The sequence below is a fragment of the Chelonoidis abingdonii genome, chromosome 2 (assembly GCF_003597395.2).
Source record: "Chelonoidis abingdonii isolate Lonesome George chromosome 2, CheloAbing_2.0, whole genome shotgun sequence".
Taxonomy (NCBI): Eukaryota; Metazoa; Chordata; order Testudines; family Testudinidae; genus Chelonoidis; species Chelonoidis abingdonii.
In genome coordinates this window covers 68,433,824-68,457,821 of record NC_133770.1, presented here as the reverse complement: position 1 = coordinate 68,457,821, position 23,998 = coordinate 68,433,824, and the positions used below count along the sequence as shown (strand labels likewise).

General features: G+C 44.7%; 1 protein-coding gene across 3 annotated transcripts in view; it reads left to right on the top strand.

Annotated features, from left to right (window-relative positions):
• Positions 1 to 28: 28 nt before the first annotated feature.
• The window catches only part of CPVL (carboxypeptidase vitellogenic like), a 119,420-nt gene continuing 95,450 nt past the window's right edge, over positions 29 to 23,998 (top strand). Inside the window, exon 1 of one of the 3 annotated variants that reach the window (XM_075062420.1) lies at positions 29 to 32. The gene's annotated coding sequence lies outside the window, so the exon portion shown is untranslated. The other 2 variants (XM_075062419.1, XM_075062421.1) reach the window with 2 other exon arrangements.

Here is a 23,998-nt window from a genome sequence, read left to right as displayed (position 1 = left end):
AGGGGTTTCTCCTCCCCCAACCCCGGGAGATGGTGAGTGCTGCGGTTTGTAGGAGCGCGGGCCCCCCTGCCTGCTGGGCGCCTGGCCTCGGAGCAGCTCTGCACGCCGGGAACCGGGCAGGGAGTGCGGGGTTTGCCCCCTTTTTGCAGGTGGGTGGAGGGATGGATTTGCGGCTCCCGTGAGCATTGCAGGGGCTCGCAGCCAGCCACAGCCGGGCTGGGGGCTGCTGGAGGGGGTTGGGTTATTGAGCTGGCGAGGCGGGAACAGGAGTGGCGGAGTGGGTATTGGGGAGAATGCAGTAGCAGGGTAGGCTACAGAGGGCTGGTGGCGTTGCAATAGTGGGGGGTGCAGAAGAGGGGGAGTTTGCAGAGAGAGATGTGGGGCGGGTCTGGGGTAGGGGACAGGCTGGGGAAGGAAGGAAGCAATGAGAAGGCGGCAGGTAGCTCTGCCCACCAGAGGGATTTCTAGTGACTAGGAGAACTTGAGGAAGGAAATGAGTTTGTGTACAATCGTGTGAGCCTTAGGCTACATTCCTGGCTTCTTTCATTGGCATGTAGAGTATGTACTTGGGTAGCCCCGCCAGCATGGGTTAAAGGAGCAGTGTAGAGGGTGAGGCACTGCTTAGGCCAGTAAAGAAACGCCTGAATCCTGTGTACCCAAGTACATACCCTATAGCAGTGGTCTCCAACCTTTTTGTGGCCAGCACATTCATGTTTTCAGAAGAGTATGGCAGGCACCAACAATTTTTCAAGGCTTATTTTGTATTTGTACATTAAATAACATGAAAACCATCATATTTAATATAACATCATATATGAATCCATAAGATAAAGGTAATTTTACATGTAAAAGTATTAATTAAATTTGGCAATTACTCTTTCACCTTACTGTGTGAATTTGCTCTTTTTTGTGTACCTGTAAGAAAAATTAAGGGGTTTTTACAAAATAAATATAAATAGTTTTCATCTTATTTATTTAAAAAAAGTAAAACATTATTGAACTGCTGGTCCAAATAAATTTATTATTCTTACTTTAACATAGATAGCCAGTTATGGTTAATTAAAAATATTCTTTGTATGTTACTTGTATCTGGATTTCAATAAACAAATATGAAAAAAAGTTAAACACAAGTTAATCATATGCTCTCATCAGCACTTAATGGAAATTAGGTATCATTAATTCACGTGGTTTTTCTAATAAAATCAGTGTGAATTTTGGCACTGCATTTCTTCAGCGAGTTTTTCATAGTTGGGAGAGTAGGATGATATTCTCGTTTGTAAGCAATCGTCAAGATGGGCATCTGTAAGCTGAGATCTGTATTTTGATTTTAATGATGTTCATTGTTGAAAACAGAACGTCGCATAGATAAGTGGAACCGAAATAAGATTTTATTTTGTATGCTACATTTTTTAAGGAAGGAAACTTTTTTCAGTCAACTAGATTCCAAAAGTTTTTGTCTGTTGTGCAGGATTTTATAACAATATCATTTTGAAAGTTCAAAATCTCCAGTTCCATATCTTCTGTTCTTCTTGAATGAGACTCTCAATTGCCATAACCGTTTCTGTTACCTCTATTTGGCCAATAAAAGGATTCACAAGAAAGGCAACTACAGGCTCAATGATGGTGAACTGTTGAAATCTCTTTTCAAATTGTTCCAGAAGTGTTTGAATGTGGATAACAAATGGTGATGGATTAAAATCACTGTCATGTACCATTTTCTTCATACCTGGGAAATGTATGAGAGACTTCATCTTAATATGTGACATCCACAAGATAAGTTTTGCTTTGAATGATTTTACATAACCTATCATTTGAGCCAAGTTTGTCTCTTCCCTGGAGCTCAAGATTTAAAATGTTCAATTTGTCAGTCATGTCAGCAAGAAAAGCTAAGTCAATTAACCAGCTGGAGTCTTCCAGTTGCTCGAAGTTCTGATTTGTGAACTTCAGAAATTCTTTGATCTCTTCAGTTAGGCTTAAAAAACATGCAAGAACTTTACCTTTGCTCAGCCATCGTACCTCTGTGTGCAAGATAAGGTCAGATTGTTTATCATCAACATCTTCCAACAGGGCCTTAAAAAGTCGGTGTTGCAAAGGTTTCACTCGAATAGAGTTATTTTAATAACGCCATTCATGACGTGAAAGAGAGAACTTTGACGCACAAAGCTTCTTGGTGGATAATGCAATGATAAGACAAAGTTCGGAAAGGATTCATTCTTTTCATAATCCATTGGCGCTGCCCATTATTGCTGGTGCCCCATCAGTTGTGATTGCAGACAGCTTCTGTAGTAGTATACTAATTGCTGTTGCATATGATTTGAATAAATTATAGATGTCCTCACCCTTTGTTCACCCTTTCATAGGCAGTACTTTTAGTAACTCTCTTACGGTGAAGTCACTAAATACCATCCTCACCATAACTGCCAACTGCGCTGTATCCGATATATGTTGACTCATCTAATTGCAGTGAAAACCAGTCACATATTTCCAAGTCATTCTTTAGCTGAGTTTGCATGTCGCTTGAAATTGCATGTATCCTCCTCGTAACTGTGTTGTCTGATAACTGCAAGTCTTGTATTGCTGACAAAATCTCACCCTTGTTAGGAAATCCTTGAAACAGGCAATCAGCACCAGTCAAAAATGCTTCCTTCAACAATTCGCCATCTTGAAAGGGTTTTTTCTTTGTTGCGAGCAGATGAGCAACTTTAAAGGAAGCAACAGTAGCACTTTTAGACTTTACCACTTGTCTAGTGAAAACAGATTGCTGGGCAGATAGGTTTGATTTGAGTTGATTAATTTTCTTCTTTCTCAACTCAGATTTAAGTGGATGGCTAGTGTCAAAAGAGCCATGATTAGTTTGGAAATGGCATTCGACATTATGTTTTGTTGGCACTGCAACAGCACCACCGCACAATAAGCAAACGCATTTCCCTTTATTTTCAGTAAAACAATAGGATTCTTCCCACTCTAAACTGAAATAATAAGTACGTTGTCTTTTATTTGAGCGACTCATTTTGGGGCAAAATATTAAATAAATAAATAAAAACACAAATCGCACAGCACAAGAAAACAGTACTATCAGTGCAGTGGAAGAATACTCACATACAGGGCTGGCTCCAGGCACCAGTGGAGCAAGCACATGGCTGGGGCAGCACATGCTATGAGGCAGCATTCTGTCCATTCTTGGGATGACAGAGTCGGAGCATTTTTTTTTGATTTTTTTTTTTTGCGGCAGTTCTGGGCAGTGCAGAGAGAAGCCGGAGAGAAGCTGCGAGGACAGAGAGCATTGGCGCCTGCAGCCCCGGAGTACTCTGTCCCCAGCAGGCATTGGGCCCCAGCTTCTCTCCCCTGCTGGGCACTAGGCGGGCTCTGTGCCTGCTGGGGACAGAGAACACTGGCGTCCTCAGCCTGCAGCCCTGGAGTGCTGTGTCCCCGGTAGGCGCGGGGCTGCAGCTTCTCTCTGGCTCAAGCCGCGGCCCCACACCTGCCTGGGACCGAGAATACTGGCATCCGCAGCCTGCAGCCCCGGAGTTCTCTGTCCCTGGCAGGCGCAGGGCCACAGCTTCCCTCCCCTGCTGGGCACTAGGCGAGCCCTGCGCCTGCCAGGAACAGAGAACACTGTGCCCGCAGGTGTTCAGGGGCAGGGCCATGGGTTCTCTCACCTGCTGGGCACTAGGCAGGCACACATAAATGCCCTGGTGGGTGCCATGGTGCCCACGGGGACCATGTTGGGGACCACTGCCCTATAGGGCTCTCTACTCAGCCTTTCCTATCTACACTGCTGTCTTTAGCTGTTTTGTGTCCAACTGCCTCCCTGCTTCTGGGGCCATGCCCTGTGGAAGGAAGAGACTCCAGCAGTGAGGAAAGGCCTCAGTGGTGGGGAAGCAGCTGGCAAAGACTCTGCCAGCTCCCTGCCTCTGGAGCCCTTCCCTGCTGCAGGGAAAGGCTCTGGCCATGGGGAAGGGTTCTCGCAGGGGAAAGGTTGCAGCTGCAGCTTTTCCCACTACCTCCCTCCTTCTAGAGCCTTTCACTGATGTGTAGTGACCCATGGGACTGTGGATACAGCCTGTTCTTTTCACTGCGGCAAGTGGCTATGCATACCCTACACGCTGTTGAAAGTTGTGTGTAGTGTAGACATAGCGTTATGGTGCCATAGGTGAAAGGATGACCTGTGACTAAACTCATGTAGCCAGGCTAAGGAGATCTGTTCCTGACTCTGCCACAGCCACCTTGTGTGACCTTGAGCAAGTCACTTTAGCTTTTACAGAGTGAGATAGAATCAATAATCCTTACTTAAACACACAGATTTCTGGGGGGGATTTCTCCAGGGCAGCTGGACCCATTACTCTTTGAGTAGAAGAGGAAGGCTGGCCTTCTTTGGCTGGCCTAACGTTAGGTGGTTGCTGAGGTACACAGGCTTTTGGCAATCTCCTGTTAATTTCAGCAGCTCAGTTGGGGAAGAAATGCTACTTCTTACAGAGCTGTCTGGGGCACCAGAACAGACCCTGAAACAGACATCCTTTGTGTTCAGGGACATACAGGTCACCATATATAGGCTGGGAGTTCCTAGAATTCTGCGTAGGAATGCAGGACTCCTCTGTTCAGCTACTCCAAGATTGAGCTTAAACCCTGCATGAAGATGCAGAATAGATTACTACACATGCTGATAGGTGGTTTGTTAACAGGGCCGGCTTTAGGAAGTGCAGGGCCCAATTTGAACATTTTCGGCGGGACCCTGGCAGGAATGACTTTAAAAAAAAAAAATGTAAAAAAAAATAAAAGCCTTTCATTTCTTCCATGTATTGCTTACTTTCCGTAACTATATAAATAATACAATTATATATTACGTACATTGCATCATATATGCAGTTGATTGCTTATTAATGACCGCCATTTCACATGTGTGAGTCCCTGCCACTCCCTGTGGGTGTGCACATGTGTGGGTTCCAGCTGCTCCCTGCCCCCCTCATTGAAGCAGGTGTTCAGGTTTACTGCCCTGGGAACTGCAGGGCAGCAGTGGACATGGGGCTGGTTGGAGGCAGGGCAGGGGCTGACTGGAGGTAGGGTCTGGCTGCAGGCAGGGCAAGGGGTGCAGGGCTGGCTGGAGACGGGGGTGTGGGGTGAGCTGGCTTCAGGCAGGGCCGCAGGGGGATGCAGCAGGGGTTGGGAAGGATGGAGACAGAGGAGTGCGGAACTGGCTGGCTTCAGGCAGGGGAGTGCAGCGGGGTTGGCTGGAGACAGGGCAGGGGGTTTGGAGCTGGGTGTGCAGGGCTGGTGCAGGCAGGGGTGTGTGGGGGCTGGCTGGCTTTGGGCAGGGCCACAGGGGTGTGTGGCAGGGGGTGGCTGGAGACAGGGCAGGGGGTTTGGCAGGGGCTGGCTGTGGGCACAGGGTGCAGAGCTGGCTGGGGGCAGAGCTGGCTGGGGGAAGGGCAGGGGGTGCAGCAGAGGCAGCTGGAGCCATAGCCCTTTAAATAGCCCCCAAGCCTCCCGCTGTCCCAGGGCTCTGGGGGTTATTTAAAGGGCCCGGGGCTCCCCTGCTTCTACCCCGCCCCAGACCTTTTAAATAGCGGCGGGAGCCCTGGAGAATACATGGGGGCGGCGGGGCCCCGGTGGCTATTTAAAGGACGGGATGGCAGAGGCAGCTGGAGCTCTGGCCCTTTAAATAGCCCTGGAGCCCCCTGCTATCCCAGGGCTTTGGGGGTTATTTAAAGGGCCCGGAGCTCCAGCCAGGAGAGCGGGGCTGCAGGGCGGCTTGCCGCTCTCTGGCCAGGGCTCCAACCGGGAGAGCGGGGCTGCGGGGCAGCTTGCCGCGCTCTGGCCGGGGCTCCAGTCGGGAGAACAGGGCTGCGGGGCGGCTTGCCGCGCTCCGGCCAGAGCTCCGGCTCTTGGCGCGGGGCTCTATTAGGCACGAGGCCCGATTCCTGGGAATCACCTGAATTGGCCTAAAGCCGGCCCTGCGTGTTAGCTCTGACCAGGCTAGAAAAGGATCGGTGTGTCTTTATAGGGCAGAGAGAATAGCTGTTCAGGAAGCACTCCAAACAGTTAAAGTGGGGAGGAAAATTTAGGTTGAGGTTTATATTCTGATGCCTGTTACCTGCAATGCCCCTCCTGGAGTTTGGTTTTAGTACCGACTATATACACTGTTCAGGATAGGGGAGGAACTCTACTTTCCACATCAAAAGGATATTGTAAGGATCAGTATGCAGCAATGCCTTGAACATGTGGAGATAATGATGTGCGTTTTATTAAATAGTCTTCCTGACAGCTTTTAAAAGATCTTGTTAAGGATTCTAGCCTGTTAGTCCAGGGTGACTTGACCAAAACTGTGGGTCTGGTAGAGAAGTTGATAGACTTTTCTGAGTCCTGTGATGATATTTGGACTTCAGCTATTACAGAAGGCTGCAGTAGGCGAGATGTGGCTGAGGGAAGAAAGCAATTATACTAGAAGCTCACAGATTAGAAGAGAGCACTGTGGGGAGGCAGCCTCAAAATGTGAAGAATCTTCCAAACAGTCAGATGTTTTTCTGAGTCTCCACTGTGACACTTTTTGAGTTTACCTGATGGGTCTGGAAGTAATCGCTACCCCCTGCTTACAGCGTGAGAGCCTTGTCTGTGCCCACCAGAGGAAACCTTCCCCATCTGCTGGGTGTTCCAATCGGGGCTCTACAAGCCCCACTGATTTTACTTAAATCCGTTTAGAAATCAGTGTAATTAAATCAATGTAATTTGTGTGTAGAGGGAGCCGAAATTTAATACACTCCCCCAAAACTCTGAATGACTTAAATGAAGCAACTAATTAGGAAACAAGTGAAATGATGTTTGGGGGGCAGGAGAGAGATATTACAGGAAGAAAAAAGGTAATTTCACAGCCATGGAGAAGTAATTTTAAACAGTGAGTATGGACTACTGATCATCCACTAGAGGGCAAACCACTCCTATATTGTCTCTAACATTAGTGTTAGATGCATCAGAATGCCTAATACTGTAGTCCAGTGGTTCACAAACTTGTTCCGCCGCTTGTGCAGGAAAAGCCCCTGGCGGGCTGGGCCAGGCCAGTTTGTTTACCTGCCATGTCCACAGGTTCGGCTGATCGCAGCTTCCAGTGGCCGCGGTTCGCTGCTCCAGGCCAGTGGGAGCTGCTCCCATTGGCCTGGGGCAGTGAACCGTGGCCACCCATTGGCCTGGAGCAGCGAACCACGGCCACTGGAAGCCGCGATCAGCTGAACCTGCAGACGTGGCAGGTAAACAAACCATCCCGTGGGGCCCACCGGGGGCTTTCCCCGCACAAGTGGCGGAACAAGTTTGGGAACCACTGTCGTAGTCAGAACTAGACCAGTGCAAATAACTGACTGATTTGCTGGCATTTCCGAAAAGTTTCTGTTTCAGGCTGATCTGAACTGAATGTTTGTTTCTTTGTTTGTTTGTTTTATAATTGTCAGCTGGTTGAAAAATTGGAAAAAATGTTTCATGTTGAACAAAACATTTTTCTTGAGAAATGATTTTTTTTATTTTGGCCATTTAAAACTGTTTTTTAAGATAAAAGCACAGTGCTCTATTCACAAGAGGCTTAGGCACGTCTGGCATGCACAAAACCAAGGTAGGAATGGCATCTGGGATATGGGAGAATCAGGTGTGAATCCCTGCCCAGGAGCAGGGGTTTGTACCCAGGTTTCTCCTCTTTCTGGTGAGTGCCCTAACCAACAAACTATTGGCCATGGCTCTCAGTCTTTCCTGTTGAAGCTGTTCCACTTGTGTAAATATATATCAGACCAGGGACTGGAACCTGGGTGTCCCTCCCAGTGGGTCCCCTAACCACCAGGCAATAAAGATACTCTCTCTCTCCCCCCGCCCCCAATGAATTTCAACAAGAGAGACTGAGAGAGACCCACCCCCAGAACACCCTATAGCCCAGTGATAAGAACACTCACCTGGGATGGGAAGGGGGAGAACCTAGATTCCAGTCCTCACTCCAGAGCGGAATTCAAATCTGGGTCTCCCACATCCCAGGTGACTGAGTGCCCTAACTACAGTGGGGTGGAGGTGGCACAACTATTATCACCTCCTCCTTGGTGTTGTGAATCTAGCCCGAAAAAAAATGGTTCAGTTAAAATGAACCCCCAATTAGATATTTCCTCCATTTTTTCCTTTTCTTTGAAATAATTCATCAAAATTGACATGAATTTGTGAAATATTTCAATCACCCTGAATGCATTTTTCATAAAAAAAAAAAAAAAAAAAAGTTTGGGCTGAAAAATCTTGTCCAGCAATAGTCATAACCTCTCTCCTTCATATATGACCTTTGCATGAGTTCAAAGAAATTTAACTGTGTGGAAAGCTTGAATGGGTAATAACAAGCCATTTTGGTGCTAGAGGGACAGAAAGAAATTGTGATAAACATTTTATTAATGATCTTAATTTGAAAAAGTATATGAAATTCTTAACATTTTTCTATTTAAAAAAGAAAAGAAAACTTCCTGCATATTTAGCCTTCAGAGTAAATGTAAGATTGAGGCCAAACCAATTGTATCTAGCCATAGTTACAGGGATGTGTATCTAAATATAAAACCTATGATGGAACCTTATTGCAAACTTATGTACAGAGTCGCTATTGTGCCTCAGTATTACATACTCCACTAAGAGTAATTGTCAAATTCACATTCATCTCTAAATGTTGTGTATGTAGCTAATTGTGATCAAAGCATCATTATAAAGTCCTATATCTGCTGAGACAAGTGGCTAGTCACCTAGTTTTCCACAAAGGTATGGTGACATGAAGCACTGTGCCAACATTCCTGGCTGATGTGGCACTGCCATTCCTCTCAGTCATGATGTTTTACTACCAATGTTGCACCCAAATGTTTCTTAAAGAGAAGACTCCAGAATTTGATGTAAAAAAGTCATTTAAAACTATCTGAAGAAGAATCTGTCTGTTTAAAAATAAATAAAACAAATGGGTGGTTGATAAACTTTTTCTTGTTTATGAGTTTAGAGAAGCATCTGATCTAGAAGGACTTCCTCCTGGAGACAGAGAGTATCTGAGAAGCTTATGAACCTATTGGATTGCAGGCCTGCCAGCAGCTGAAGCCCATTCTGTCAGAGTTATTGCCATTCTGTGGGCATAAGCAACTAGCGTTCTCTGTGGAGCTGTGTCAGCAGCTTATCTGGTTATTGCTTAACCGGTTTCCTTGAAATTATTGCTATACTATGAAGAAAAGTTTTGAAGGCTGTGATTAACAAGTAGCTCCACCCGGTTGTTGTGGGAACTGTGAATAAAATTCCTACTTGTTGGTGCTTGTAAAGCAAGAATTGGAGTAATCAGTTTAACAGGTAAGAACTCATTTTTAATAGCCTTTATTGTTGTTTTGGGTGAGCTATTTATATGCTGTGCACTTAACCCAAGACTAACCAGGAAATGTTGAAATATATCACTGATTCTTTTTAAAGCTTTTTATGAATAATACAGCTGAAGATAAGAATCTCTGTGGTGTGGTTCTGTCTATTAATGAATTTTTGGCTTCTGTGACTGAGTAACTTACTCAACAAAATTTTTTGGCTCCATGTGTGTTTTGATAGTTGCTACGAAGAGCGATTGATTTCACTACTTGCCAAAGGGGTCATGAGTCTTTGCCAAACAAAATGCGAATGCTGTACCATTCTGAAGTATTGTACAGAAACAGATTCCTTTCTTAACTTGTAATGGTTTAAAATAATTCTGCTTTGCAAATTTAGCTTCACTACAATTGAGATGCATTTAAAGCTGTTTGACAAAGCAAAGGACTATTCACTCTTTTCCATTGCAATTAATCTACAGTAACATTTGTGTCCATCACATTTGCTTAATTTATAACCAAATCCAGGTTTTTTTTTTTAAACCCTGGGCTCCAAAGGTCAATGATGTACAACAGAGAAACCGTTTGAGACTTGTTTAAGAATTAGATTGAGCATCAAGCATAATCTAGTTATCAGGCATACATTGAAACATGACAGTTTGGCTGCCCACTTGTATTAGTGGTAGTATAGTAACACTTTCCTAGCCTGCCTAGAAGTAAAAAGCAACATAATGTGTATATTTAGTACCCTCAATCTCAAAGTGAAAGGCTTTCAAATTAAATGACAACTCCAGTTCTTTAAACTTTGTTTGCTTTTAGTATTTATTGAAAACATGCACTGTTCATATTTGGTTTCTTACTATAACCGCTTTAGTATATTACATAATTCTGGGGCAAATACTAAGGACTTCCATCAGCTGGTCTCAATGCACTGCAAACATTCAGCTTTTCTTTAACTATTTATGTATGAAGTTTTAACAAGTTTACAAATTCTTGTCATGTAAATATCAGAAACAAAACAATCATTACAACAGTTCTTTTGTTTAGAGACATTACACAGAAATACAGTAATCGGATCCCTCTATTTAACGGGGTATTACGATGTTACAGAATGAGTATCATTACAACACCTTTGTTGTTTCCAGTGATTTTATGAAGTTAAGTGAAATCTGTATACGCACATACTTAACAGGCCAGATATGGCTGTCAGATGCTAATATTAAAAAAAAAAAAAGAGAAAAAAGGTCAGGCATGTTGCTTTCTTTATTATTATTTTTATTTTTTTGGCCGATGAATGTACTTTTTCTGAGTACTGAATAAAAGGTAACCAAATATCTAAGTATCTGTCCGCTGTTTTGCTGGTACGTAACTGATGTCTTAATTTTTCCATAACTACAGCCTCCCATATTTTTTTGAACCAATAGCCAAGCAGCTACTAGCAGACAAGAGATTAATTCTTCATTTCCTTTTGTGTAACGATTTTCACTAGGAAGCCCCAGGAGGATTACCAAAGGATCATTTGGTAATAAAACTCCAACAATTTATCCTTTTTCTTCTAGATTGCATCCAAATATTTTCTTATGGCTGGACGTGTCCAGGGCCAGTGCTACCATTTAGGCAGACTAGGCGGTTGCCTAGGGCGCCAGGATTTGGGGGTGCCAAAAAGTGGCACCCTCCAATTTTTTTTTTAAGTGTTTGAGCAGTCACTGCCCTGGGAGGGAGAGAGAGTCTGAGCTGCCACCGGCAGCCCAGGGATTCCCCTGGGTCAGTGCGCCGCCGGCAGCCCAGGGGTTCCACCGCGCAGTCGCTGCTTCGCTTCTCCCGCCTCCCAGGCTTGCGACACCAATCAGCTGTTTGGCACCGCAAGCCTGGGAGGAGAATTAGAGCAGGACAGCGTGCTCGGAGAGGACGCGGAGCAGAGGTGAGCTAGGGTGGGGAGATACTGCAGGGCTCCCCAGGCCTGGGGGTGGGGAGCTGCTGCAGGGCTGGTGGGGGGGCATAAGGTGGAAGTTTCGCCTAGGGCGTGAAACTTCCTTGCACCGGCCCTGGACGTGTCCACCATATATGCATAAAATCTCCTCTTTCACCACAATTTCTTAAACATTTTTCTGCATTCAATCGCTCTATATTTTTTTAACCTGTCTGGTGTGAGGTACCATTGAAACAATATCTTAAAGAATTTTTCTTTTATTGTACTAGAGGCTGAGGTTGCTGGTCCTCTTTTCCAGATCAGTCCCCATTCTTCTAGTGTAATTTTTCTATCTGCATCCTTTCCCCAGTGTGTGATATATGGCCTTTCTTTCTTTGTTTGTTTTTTTGGGGTGGGGGGTTAGGAAAGCTATCTGCAAAGAGTGATATAAATTAGTTACTTTTTTTTGTTTCCTAATTGACCAGATTAGGAAAAAAAAAAAAAAACTAATTTATATGATGATAGCTTTCTATATAAAACAGGTTTCTAGAAAATTGAGATACACTGTGCCTGATTTGAAAGTACTGGTACTAGGGTAGAGTGGGCCAGTTAAAATTATTTTTGATCTCTAAATAAGTTAGAAAAGTTTCTTTACTGAATAGCTGGCTGTGGTAATAGTGATGCTTCCATCTTATGGGCCTGTTGCGCCTTCAAGACCATAACCTGGTCTCCTCTCTTGAAGGAACGGTCTCTGGTATGCTTATCGTACCAGGCCGTTTGCTCTTCCTGAGTATCCTTTAGGTTTTCTCTAGCAAGGGCTAGAGAATGGCGGAGGGTGTTTTGTAGGTTGCTTACAAAGTCCAGAATGTTAGTTCCTGGAGAGGGTGTAAACCCCTCCCATTGGTGCTTCACCAACTGTAATGGCCCCTTAACTTGCCACTTTCTGATGTGGCTTCTCTCTGGAAGCAGCTCCTCCATCCTGACAGATGAGATGCTTCTCTTTCTCTTGTTTTCCTAAACCTGTTTTCTCGCTCCTCCTCCATCTTCATGCACGCGTATTTCCCTGCAATGACATGACTTCTTCTTTAAAAGTGTGGCTTCTTGTTGCAAACAAGGAGGATACACTATTATAGCACAATTATTTTAGCAATTATGTAGCTTTAATATACATTTTTCAGAATTGTTTTACATTTATTATGTTAGAAAATGTACATGATGGAAATTTCTTTTTATTAAGTTGTAAATTTGTGTAAACTTTATTTGAAATGGAAATTCAAAGTCAATCAACAATGTCATCAAACAGAATTCAAATATTTGTTAATAAAAGTAGCCTTAAATATCTGCATACATAACTTTTCTTATCAATAAGTTTTTTAATGATTTTTAATGAATTGAACGGCAGGAGCTCGAGGCCGGATAAAAATGTCTGATGGGCTGGAAGTAGCGCATGACTCGTAGTTGGCCATCTCTAAGCTATATATTGACATACGGTTGTCCTAGTTCCCCTAAAGATGCAAATTGTTAATTACTTCACTGCCTGCTCGTGTCCTCAGGGAAACAATGAATAAGCTCCTTGATTCTTACAGCACCTTTTGCAATAGACTAGAAAATTGTGTGGCAGTTTCATTTAAATTTAAGGTTTTTTTGTTTTGGTTTTTGTTTTTTTGAAAAAAGAATGAAATATGCCTTGGAACTCCAGTCATGGCCCTTGTGCTTTAGCAACGTACAAGTAGAAGAACTCCCTCCACAGATGTCTTGAGTCCCATCCTGGCTTCCCAGCCCCTCAACCACCAAAGGAGTAGCATGGCTACTCTATGATTTTTTTTTTTTTGTAAGTAAAAACGCTACCACACTTTCCAGTTGCTGCTCCAAAGGTACTGCAGAATTGGGCTAACTGTCCATGGAATACAACACTGGCTTGGCTGTATTGCAACCGTACAAAGTTGAATCAGTAGGGTGAAAGAGTGAAATTGCAATCCTGCATGGTCACCCAGGTTGCTTTTTTCACTCTTTCCATTCCCAAGACTGGTCTTGCGAATAACATATGTCTTCCCTCGTTAAATCCATGTAAAAGGAAATAACTTGTAATGCAAGAAGGTGTATCACTAAATGGTTGACTGACTTCAGTAGGTGTAAAGTGGTGGGTTTTTCACATTATTGTGAAAGTGCTAAGTTTAACTTCAGACATTACTTGAGTTCACTTCCATTTGTTTAACTTGGGCCTCCATGTAGATAAGACATTTAACACTATGACAGATGTGAACATAGTTTATCTTTGAGACCTCTACTAACTTGTGAAGCACAGAAGATTTCAAAGCTAGCATGTTGACGGCACATTGAAAGAAATGCACAAAGTGGTATTAAGGAACATCGAGTACCACCTGTTTCTATGTAATACGTAGCTGTGGCAATCAGTGTGTCTACATTGCTTTTGAACTGTTGAGTAGGCTAAAAGACTTAGTATGTTTTGTTAAGCACTGTGATCACAATCAAGATCCATATATAAGCCTATCTTGATAATGGTGAGGATATGAATGGCGGTATTTTAGCAGCTATATAGGGAACTTAGGAGACAAATGACAAGGAACAACATTGGCGGATTGTAGCCGTAGATACCTGGAGGCAATATAAAACCATGTAATTAGGACTGTTGTGTCCTTTCTTAAAGAGGACGACTTAATTATTGCCACGAATGGGGCAGACCTTCTGCGTTAATTCAGCTTGGGCACAAGGCACTGAGTATGAGAGAGTCGAGTGTAGTGTGATCATGCAAATCTGGTTTGTAATAGGCTCATTTCGCACCCATACCGAAATCCTTCTGCTGTTCTGTGGCAGAGATTTGCCGTTCTGACAATTACTCGTACTTGGCTAGCAAGGGTTGTATAGAGGGGCTTGAAGATGTCAGGCAGAGGTGATGATGGAAGGACACGCTGGTGTGTGTGTGTGTGTGCTGTTGTTTTCAGGAATAAGGGCCGCCAAAGAGCTCCTCCATTCTATTATAATTTGACACAGATACACCATTACATTGGGTGATCTCCTATGATCTGTGAGAATAGCTTTTGGAGACTGGATTATACGTGCAGTGAATTGCAAAATCTGCGCGCTTTGAAGAATTTCGCTAAGATAAATTTGGTTCTATAAGTAGCTCTAACATCTAGCTAGATAGAATTTGTCACTGATAAGCTAATCTTTTTACTGAACACTGTAATTTTCTAAACACGAGGTTGAAAAAGAAGCATCAGTTTTAATGAGTTGGAATTAGGCTGAGTTTACTTAAACATTCAGTGTGAACTGTTTACTCATCTGTATGTTTGACATATACGAGCTTCTACATATGATATAAAAGTAGCTGATTGAATCCCAGAACACTTTCCATTAGTGGGTCCCAAGGTAAGCACCTACTGAATGCTCATCTGTTAAACAGTTTGCCAGTTGTTGATATATAATCCACCATCACATAGCATGCAAATAGTGTTAAAGAGGAGAGACAAAGAGTCCTGTGGTAGATGGGCAAAGTCTGTATAGTGCTTTTTATAATGTGTGCAATAGACGAGGGTACAGCGTTCGAATTTGTCTGGAGTAACTGGGATTCCTGAAGTCCTACACCGTGGGCACTTGCCTCGGCGCTCAGGCCCCGCGGCCTGTTCGCCCTCTCCCTAGGCCTTGCCCATGTGTCCTCTTTGCCTCCCCTTCTCTCTTTCCCCCGGTCACCTTGCATTAAGCTAGGTAGCCCTGGCTGAGAAAGGGCCTGGCGTGGTTATATTGATTCATGTGTCAATCTCCTCGTGCCTGTGTGGTAAACTAGAGCTATTTTCGTTTCAGTCGATTTAGGGGTTCTGGTCCCCAGAATCCAGACATCCTGGCAAGCCTAATAAAGCCCCACAATCTATCTAGATGCCATAAACCAGTGAATGTTTTTCCTGGGATCCGGGATGGGTTTGGTCAGAGATCTAATAGACAGTTATTGTGTATCCCTGCTTAATGGGACTGGATATAGGGTATTAGACCCACACTGGGTATATAGTGGAGTGAAAAATGCGTTGAGGTAGGTACTAGCAGGGCTCATAGTCCTCACATCTACCAGACCTGTGCTCATTGGATGGAGACAGTGACCTTTTAAATGGGAGGAAATGGTCTCCCAATTCATGACATGGGGGGCAATGGCGGCAGTAGTGGCTTCACTAGGGAGAGAACGTCGTTGTGACTCGAGTAGTTGGAGAGCCACCTCTAACGCACACCCTACTAGATTCAGTGGCACCGCATGAGCTTCATGTGGTTAAGGTCTTGATGCAACGCAAGGACTCACATAGCATGGCGGGGGACACCGGCACGGCGAGAGAAGGTAATGCTGAATATGGAGGTGGCAGGCATGGTTCAGGACTGACCTGCTCCTACTCAGAGTAGACAGTACCTTGTCTGCGACAGCAAAGGCGTCTTGAGAGGCGATCGTGACAGCGTCGTCGATAGAGAGTGTCCCTGATCTGGTCCGATAAAATGCAATATGAAGGCATATTTGTGTGGGGCTATCGGCCGGGGGAGCCATTGACGGTGGCACATAAGTTATGTCCCTTGCACGGGCGACTATGGCATCCTCCACTGAGACACGGAGTGTGCCTACTGAGAGTGTCTAGGGGAACGCCCAGGAGTAAATGCCAGCTAGATGATTGGAGAGCTGCCAAGGAGGGGGCAGTCAAGGGACAAGGGGTTCTGGCGGCGCTCAGGGACAAATATGACGAAGGAGGTTGGTTGGATGCGGCGCAATGGGTTGTCCATGAGGGTGCAAGTCAGGAATGAGAGAAGGGGTTGATGGGGGGGGGGGGGGGGTGGGGGGGGGGGGGAGGAAGTGCTTTATACACACGGGGGGGGGTGGGGGGGGGGGAGGGGGGCGGGGGGTGGGGGTGGGGGGGGGGGAGGGGGGGGGGGGGTGGGGTGGAGTAGGGGTCTGGGATCCAGGGCCAGCTGAGATGGATATGGGCAGTATTTGGGTGTAGTGGATTCGGGGATGATTGTGTCTAGAGGGGACCATCAGAGGAGGCATGGGTTGTCGGAGCGGCAGAAGAGATGAAGAGTTGTGGCGATGAAGCAAGGTCGGGTGTGCGGTGGGCTAGTGAACCCCCTCCAACTTAACCAACAGGCCGTCATTCCAATTCGAGAAATACATGAAGATGGGAGCCTACATCGGACAGAAAAGTTTTGCCTGCCCTCGATCTGCTTATTTCCTAGCTAGATGCAATTTGGAAGAAGATTATCATTGAAGTGGTCTTAAAGGTGATTCGGTCAATTATTCTGAGCGACATTCCTTTTGCTGATGGTTGTGATACCGTGTGGCAGGTCCTTTTTGGCTTGTGAGCACTGTATTCAGGCTGAGCAAGGTCCAACAAGAGGTACAGTGAACGTTATACGTATCGTTATGGGACAATATGATTTGAGCAGTCTGGCTTCTTATAGGGGGTCAATGTGAAGGAGCTTAGAATAAAGTGACAGAAAAACTGAAGTAGAAGCAAGCTACTATGAGAAGCCAATATTCCAGCATAACGCAATCAGTAGAGGTTTTTCCGTCTGCCATTGAGGTACGCCAGAGATTAAATACTGGAATAGAACGCGATCAGAGGTAGGATAACATGTCAGGTCATCCTATTGCATTAGCAGCAAAGGAACATAGATGCTAGTTCGACTATGATAATAGGCTGACACTAGTGGTCGACTAAATCTGCGCGAGCTCCCAGGTAATGTGGAAGGAAGGAGAAGACTGCACTTAGGAAGTTTCGAGAGGATCTAATCGGTCAGATAAGTAGCGATCTCGTAGAAAGAGCCAGCGACTATCTTGATGAATACACATGGTGACTTCTAGTGCATGTTATGTAGATACGATGAGTAGTAGTGGTAAAGGGGCCCAAGTGGAAATTCGAATTCGGTAGTGAAGAGAGTTGTTATTGACACTGGTGGTATAGATATCATTATAAGGAGTAAATTGATAAGTGGAAGATAGTGTACAGAATAGATCTCTGTCGCAACCCAAAGCAGGATGTGGAGGAGGCCAGAAGTAAAAGAGAAGGAGGAGTCAGCTAATAGAACACGTAGTTTACAAAAGTCAGAGGCCATAAGGACCAAAAACTAAAGAAAAAAAAAATAAGCGAAAGGTAAGGACGAATGAATTGGGTATGTAGATGATGAACGATAGTAAAGTTTAAACTATGTTCCACCAGTTGTGCCAGGAAGCACTCGAAGCCAGAGGCAGATAACATTCCTCCCAGACGCCGCTCCCAGATGCTCACAAAGCCTGGAGCAAGTGCAAACCCAGCTCACTGAGGGAGTCGTGATTATCAGCAATACCATTCGGAGTCACGTTAGTCAAGGTAAACACAGGATCACAGAACAACTTCACCTGTGCTGCACAGAGACGAGCTTCCCTGCAAGTATGCCATTTCGCACGATACCATGCATTCGAGGCAAACCACTGCAGCAAAGAGGAATGTAGATACTGGAATACACTGATCCGTCAAGGCTTAATTCTACAAAAAACTGAAGGCGTGAGTACTAGGAAGCAAGGTTGGACATAACAGTCTGTAGGAGCTGAAATACTCGTGCACTAATAACAAGAGTTAACTATATTACTTGGAAATCAGCATTCAATGAGTCTCAATCTTACCCAAAGTAGCTGCAGTACACGCAATTCTTTCTTCTGTCCACACTCTGTAAGGATGATTGTATAGCAGACACGCAGTGAACCTCCTTAATCTGTCGTCTAAGCGAACCTACATCTTCTGCTAAGTAACAGAACAACCTGAGGAGAGTATCGTGATTCCCTCACTATAACGCCCATCCTTCATTTCAGCGTTGTTGGATTTCAGCCTGGAGAAAGAGTCAGTGGCAGAAGAAAAGCTAGGAGGCCTTGCGTCTTGCTTCGACTTTTTATACCTAGCTGCTTCACATATAGTTTTCGCTTCACAGATTGGATACTGATGGCAACAGCTGTCAGAGATTTTCATTGAGGAAGAGTGTAAGGACTGAAATACTGATTTTAACTAAGTTTAGTATGATACATTCTTACTACTTAACTAGTCCATAAATGCTGTAGTAAACTAAGCTTTCGGTTTCAGAGAACTGGAGATGATTATCCAAGTTAAAAAAGTACTTTCCCCACTAATCAAGCTAAGGGACAAAAGGAAAGTCCTCTCGAGATAATGATATGAAGAAGATATTTAAGCACACACTTGCAAAACTTTTCGACCATGCTACGCATAGTATAATTCAGAGAATCAGATTAGATTGCAGCGACCAGAGGACTCTTATGTTTGTTTGTGGTCCTGCTAGGGCATCATTACCTCAAGAGCGGGTAGAGTGTGTAAAGAGATATGAAGAGTGGCTGGTGATACCGGCGGAGAGGGTATTCATGTTAATCACCAAGTCCACCCACACACTTGGGTAAGGGCTATTCTATGTCTTACTCAGCTATCAGGACATATTTCTAGGACGCGGTGACAAGGGATTCCAAGCAACCCCAACACTACCCAGCCACCTAAGTACTCAGCCTAAGGAGCCTCTACATAGACCATTGTCATCGACCAGAGGATGCAACAAACACCTGTCTTCCTTTATCTACTCCTCTATCATACTGGCTCTTTTCCACACTTGGATGCTCCGCACCAAGAGGCACATACAAATCACCACCTTCTCTCATATCCACAGACGTGCCCGCCTGACAGAATCCCATTGACTTCCACTACCACCACTTTGCGTACTATTGAATCCCAACATTACTGGAGTCATGAAAATAGCACCTCTAAGACTCTGCCCGGCGGACTGCCCCATCTCGGTGCAAGACATTATACACACAGTCTCTTCTTGGGCCTATATCCTCATAAATTGGTAGGCTAGGGGAGTGGCTCTTGACTTCTTACCTCGTACCGCGAGAGGCGGGTGTGCCAAAGTCAGCATTGCCCAGAGAGTGAGATGAGCACAGCATGGGCATGTCTTTTTAACAGGCGCCGCGGGAATGAGCTATGATCGGTCTGGCTTCTTCCTCTGTGGATTGATGTCCGAGCCTATGAGTAAACCAGTCCACTTCCTAACACATGCCCTCTATTCAAATATCCTCTAAAGGGAAGTACAAGGAAGCAAAGTATTCCGCTATAAGGCTTTGTGGTTGTGTCACAGACTCTGCAGGTGGCTACGCTTGTTTGGCCGGTTGAGCATCTTGCGTATGACTGACCGCGCTGTGTGGTTAGAACGCCGTTCCCATCCAATTATTTCAATGTTTCTTCTCTAGAACGCTTGTAAGTTGCTGTAGACAGGATGAGAATCACGAGATTCGGCGCCACTATGGATGAGCTTTTGTGTTTTTCCAATTATTGATTTTTGGTACTGGGGTTTAATTGGGGCCTGCATATAATAGACCGCCAGAACGTTTTCTACATATGTTTTTGTAGAGCAGCATGCATACGGCAGGGGTCGCCTGCTACATGCGGATTTCTAGTGGTCTTCAATGCAAGATTTTGGCTGTGTGCCCACTATACTAGTTCACAAATTAGTTTGTGTTTGGTGACCAAGATAAACTCTCCTCTTTAAAAAACTTGTGGCGCAAGTTTCCTCTTTGATGGAGGCAACTGGAGAGAGTTGGAGAGAGTGCAAGAGGGCGCTCGCTCGATACTCTGCGGCTCCTACAAGAGGCTCCCTTTCCAGGAGAGGACTCTTGCGAGCCTATGTCCCGGCGCAACGACAGCATAGAACGAGGTATGATCTCCCTATCTTAAGTAGACTTTCTGTCTGCACTAGGACTGACCTGAAGATCGTCTTGTTTGATGTAGTAGCTGGGATAAGCCCTGTCTAGTACCCCATCACGGGAGGGGAATTTCCTTGTATGTAAGTTGATGGTTGAGAGGATTTCTGCGGCAGGCCACTAGCTTAAGCAGGTGGGGTTCTTTTCACCGTCGCGGATCAAGTTTCCGAGTGATTAGCGAGAGAGAGCCACATAGTTAAGCTATAGAATAAGGGGGAAGTGAAGAGAGAAGAGAGTGTGGCGAACCCCAGGGCCACAGGTTTGCGCAGGTTTTTACCCAGGGCAGCACAGGTGGGTTGGTGAGAAATGGGGCGGGATAGTATTTGGGGCGCATATTTTTAGAGTGTGGTCCAGGTAGTCAGGGATTATTTGCGAGGGAGGCTTACGTGAAGCAACTCTAAGAGAGCACCTTTGAGTCGAAGCATCAGTGGACCACATCGGGGCGAACTCACAGAGGGAGATGGAGTCCGGAGAAGGTCGAGCTATTAACCTACACCGAACAGGTGCCGACTCGATCACGGGTGGGATAAACAAGGGCATACCCATGATATAACATTGTCACGAAGTAAGTGGAACGGGGGAGGAGTGAGGGGAGGTATGCATAGTATGGACATGGCAAGGCTCGCATAGGGGAGTATAAGACGTAGAGAGACAGGGGGCGGGGGCGGTCTTGTAGGAAAGAGCGGAACAGAGATGTAAATAGTTGTTTATCTTCTTAAGGATGCCATTCGCCATGGACTAGGCACATTTGAGATTAAGCTGGTATTATTCCCTCGGACGCCTAGTTGCAACGTACACGTCATTGACTTATAATAGCAATAAGGCCAAGACTAAGATATACGATCCAGCTCTAGGATCTTCTTGTATCACACGCAGATCTACTTTGCCTCGTAGATGCTATTTAACTATTTTGCAGGCATGGTATTGGAATGTGGTATTCTATTATTTCTAACGGTTATGACTTGGTAACTGTTTTAGGCGCAGTATGAAGTATCAGTAGAAGATAGCTTCACCCGGAGTTGAGGCACAGAAGCACTTGACGACAAAGTAGTTTTCTGGGGGAGTTGGCTCCATCAGAGACATACTGTTAAGTAATTCAGTTGTGAGTTGACAAGCAGACGGTTGGAATGTGTACAAAAATGAGCAGATGGTGGGCGTAACAGTTCACACTGGAATGTGTTAAGTAACTAGCCCCTAATCCAACTATTTATAAATGATGTTCTTTTTCAAATGTGTTTTAAGAAAATAGTGTTAGTAAAAAGTTAGTTTTCAGTGACAAATTCATCTAGAAAGTATGTTGAGCTACTTCATAGAACAAATTTATCTTTTAGGCGCAAATCTTCAAAAGCAGAGAAAGTCCATTGCAATTCACTGCAAGGTAAATCGCAGTCTCAAAGCTATCTTCACCAGACAAGAAGACACGCCAATGTAATGGTGAGCCTTTTTGTGGCATATAATACGATGGAGGGCGCCGGCCATCTTTCCTGAAACACAGAGCATGACACACACAACATCTACACAGCCAAGGAGGTCCGGCCAGTCATCATACCATGACTCGCAATCAGGCAGCCCAGTGTAGACATTTGCATATGCACAGAAAGGTACAGTCAAGTCCAGAGGGGCCCCGCCACTAGACTAGACAGACAAGGATTACAGAGGGAACGTAGACTCGAGAGTTACAACACGAGATTGGATGAAATGAGCGAGCACCACGCACTCTTTTCAACATTACCAGTGAGCTGAGGGAGGAATCTGAGTGATAACGCTACCCAGACGGAGGCTCCAAGAAGGTCTTTGCGGCATTTAGTATAACTTGTGCGAAATGAATGTGCTACGCTCTATCCTCTCAGAACAGACACACATGTCACATTACCAGCATTCGGTTCTGTAACAATGCCGTCCGGTATCTTACTGGGTTGAATGTTCAACGCCCCCAGCTTCTGAATTCCAACAATTGTATTTTGTAGTCTGTTGTCCCTCCTAATACCAAAGGTCGGGCTGTTAGAAAAATATGACAGCTGCGATTACTCCGCACCTAATTATTTTAGACTTGTGTCGAGTAGAGAGGATTGATTGTTGAGCATAGCGGAGAGTGCATTCTAACCATGAACAAAAGTAAGCATAGTGCTTTTATGAGCCCATACTCACAAGGTTAATCAGCTACAGTGTGCATCATGATGACACAGTGGTATCCACTCCAAGTGGGGGACCTTTGGCAAGACGTTGGGAACACAGGTTGGAGAATAGAAATGGTGGTTCTTGAACACTGTTTCATGTCATCTTAGAGAGATGCAAGAACAAGCCAGGGTATTGTAAGTTCAGTAGCCCAATGACTAAGAGAAGCTACAATGTGCAGGCTAAATTTAAAAAGATAAGCGAAGTGAAGAGTAGGACTGTAGGTTGAAGTTATATCACACTTGTTAACAGCGTTCACAGTAAATGTGAAACAAACGCGCATCACACCGACCGCTCAGAGCCTATCTATGGATAGTCAGTCAATCCAAGAACAATCCCTCAAGTGAATACAAACACTCCGAGTAGTAAACAACTTCAGGTCAATGTTGAGGTACTAGAACGATGGCAAGAACATGTTATCACTGCCCTGTCTACGTGGGAACACATTGTAGCCTGGATGGCAGGATCCACGGCTAATCGAACCAGTTCTTTGGGAATGAGAACACGATGTGCTGGACAAACAACGCAACTGGTCTGTACCAAAATGGAGCAGGTGATTTGGCAATTTGGTTCACTCTGTTCTAACCATCCCACTTAGAGAGATACATATACACGTTTGTCACTGAGCTGCACATATCACCTAGACCAAATGCGCAGTGGCGCAATTACCATGGACCAGTTAGGCCCTAAACTGAGTAACACTTTGGAGCAGCAAAACTGGAAAGTGTGGTAACGAAAAGACTTCATTTAAACTTAAAAGAACACAAAAATCGAGGAGAGTAGATACGTATCTTGGAGCCTCTTGGATGAATTAAGAGGGTGCGCTGGGTGAAGGCGCAGGAGAATAGGGACTTCAGTATACAAAGCGTAACATCTGGGGTAAAGAGGAGTTGTGTGGAAGTGGAGTACAGTGCTAAAAAACAGCCAAAAGGGCCCCACTAGATGAGGTTCCCACAAGCCATATTGGAGGAATTTCAAACAAAACACAAAAAACCAACCAGTACATAAATGACTCGCCAGACACAGTTTCTAAGTCATCAGATTGCCAACAAGAGTGCCGTTGTCTGCAAGAACCTCAATTCGAGCTACTAGCATTGTTTCGCACAGAGGAGCCCATTTCAAGTAGTCGAAAGATCAATTAATGGTTAGGCATCCTTGGAGGGGATACTAGGACACTCTATTGTAACAATATTAATAGGCTTAGAGAGGAGGACACACACGGACGGAACCCAAGTCCATGCGATCTCACAATATGGGCCTATTATCCAGCCATGCAGACCATGCGTTGTGATCCAGGCCATACTATACCTGACCTTCATTCCATAAAAGCAATCTTAATAAAACAATTTCGGATAACGAAAAAGGTACTGTAATGCAGCATATCTTAAGGTTACTTTTTCATTAAACAATTATTTCTTTGAGGATTGCTGTTGGTGTAGTCATTTTGAGAGATGGAAACGTTTGTGAATTATCCCATGCAAATAATACGTTTACACAAGTGAAGCAAGAGACTTAAAAGAGAGAAATGTCATCAATGCTCAGTCCATCCTTATTTCTAATCAGCAAATGAGGAGATCGTAAACCAACAATCTGAAAGATCATTACACATGTATCAACTATAAGTGGGCTAACCATAATGACTCAACATAATCGTTTGTAAATAGTTGTAACTCCGCGCTGGGGTCGCAACTGAACGAAGCCCATTTAGAAGAATGACAAAGTCATGTATTGCACATGGGAGACACTTACAGCTAGGATGAAGGAATGGGAGGAGGAGGGAAAACAGGGTTTACGGAAACAAGAGAAAAA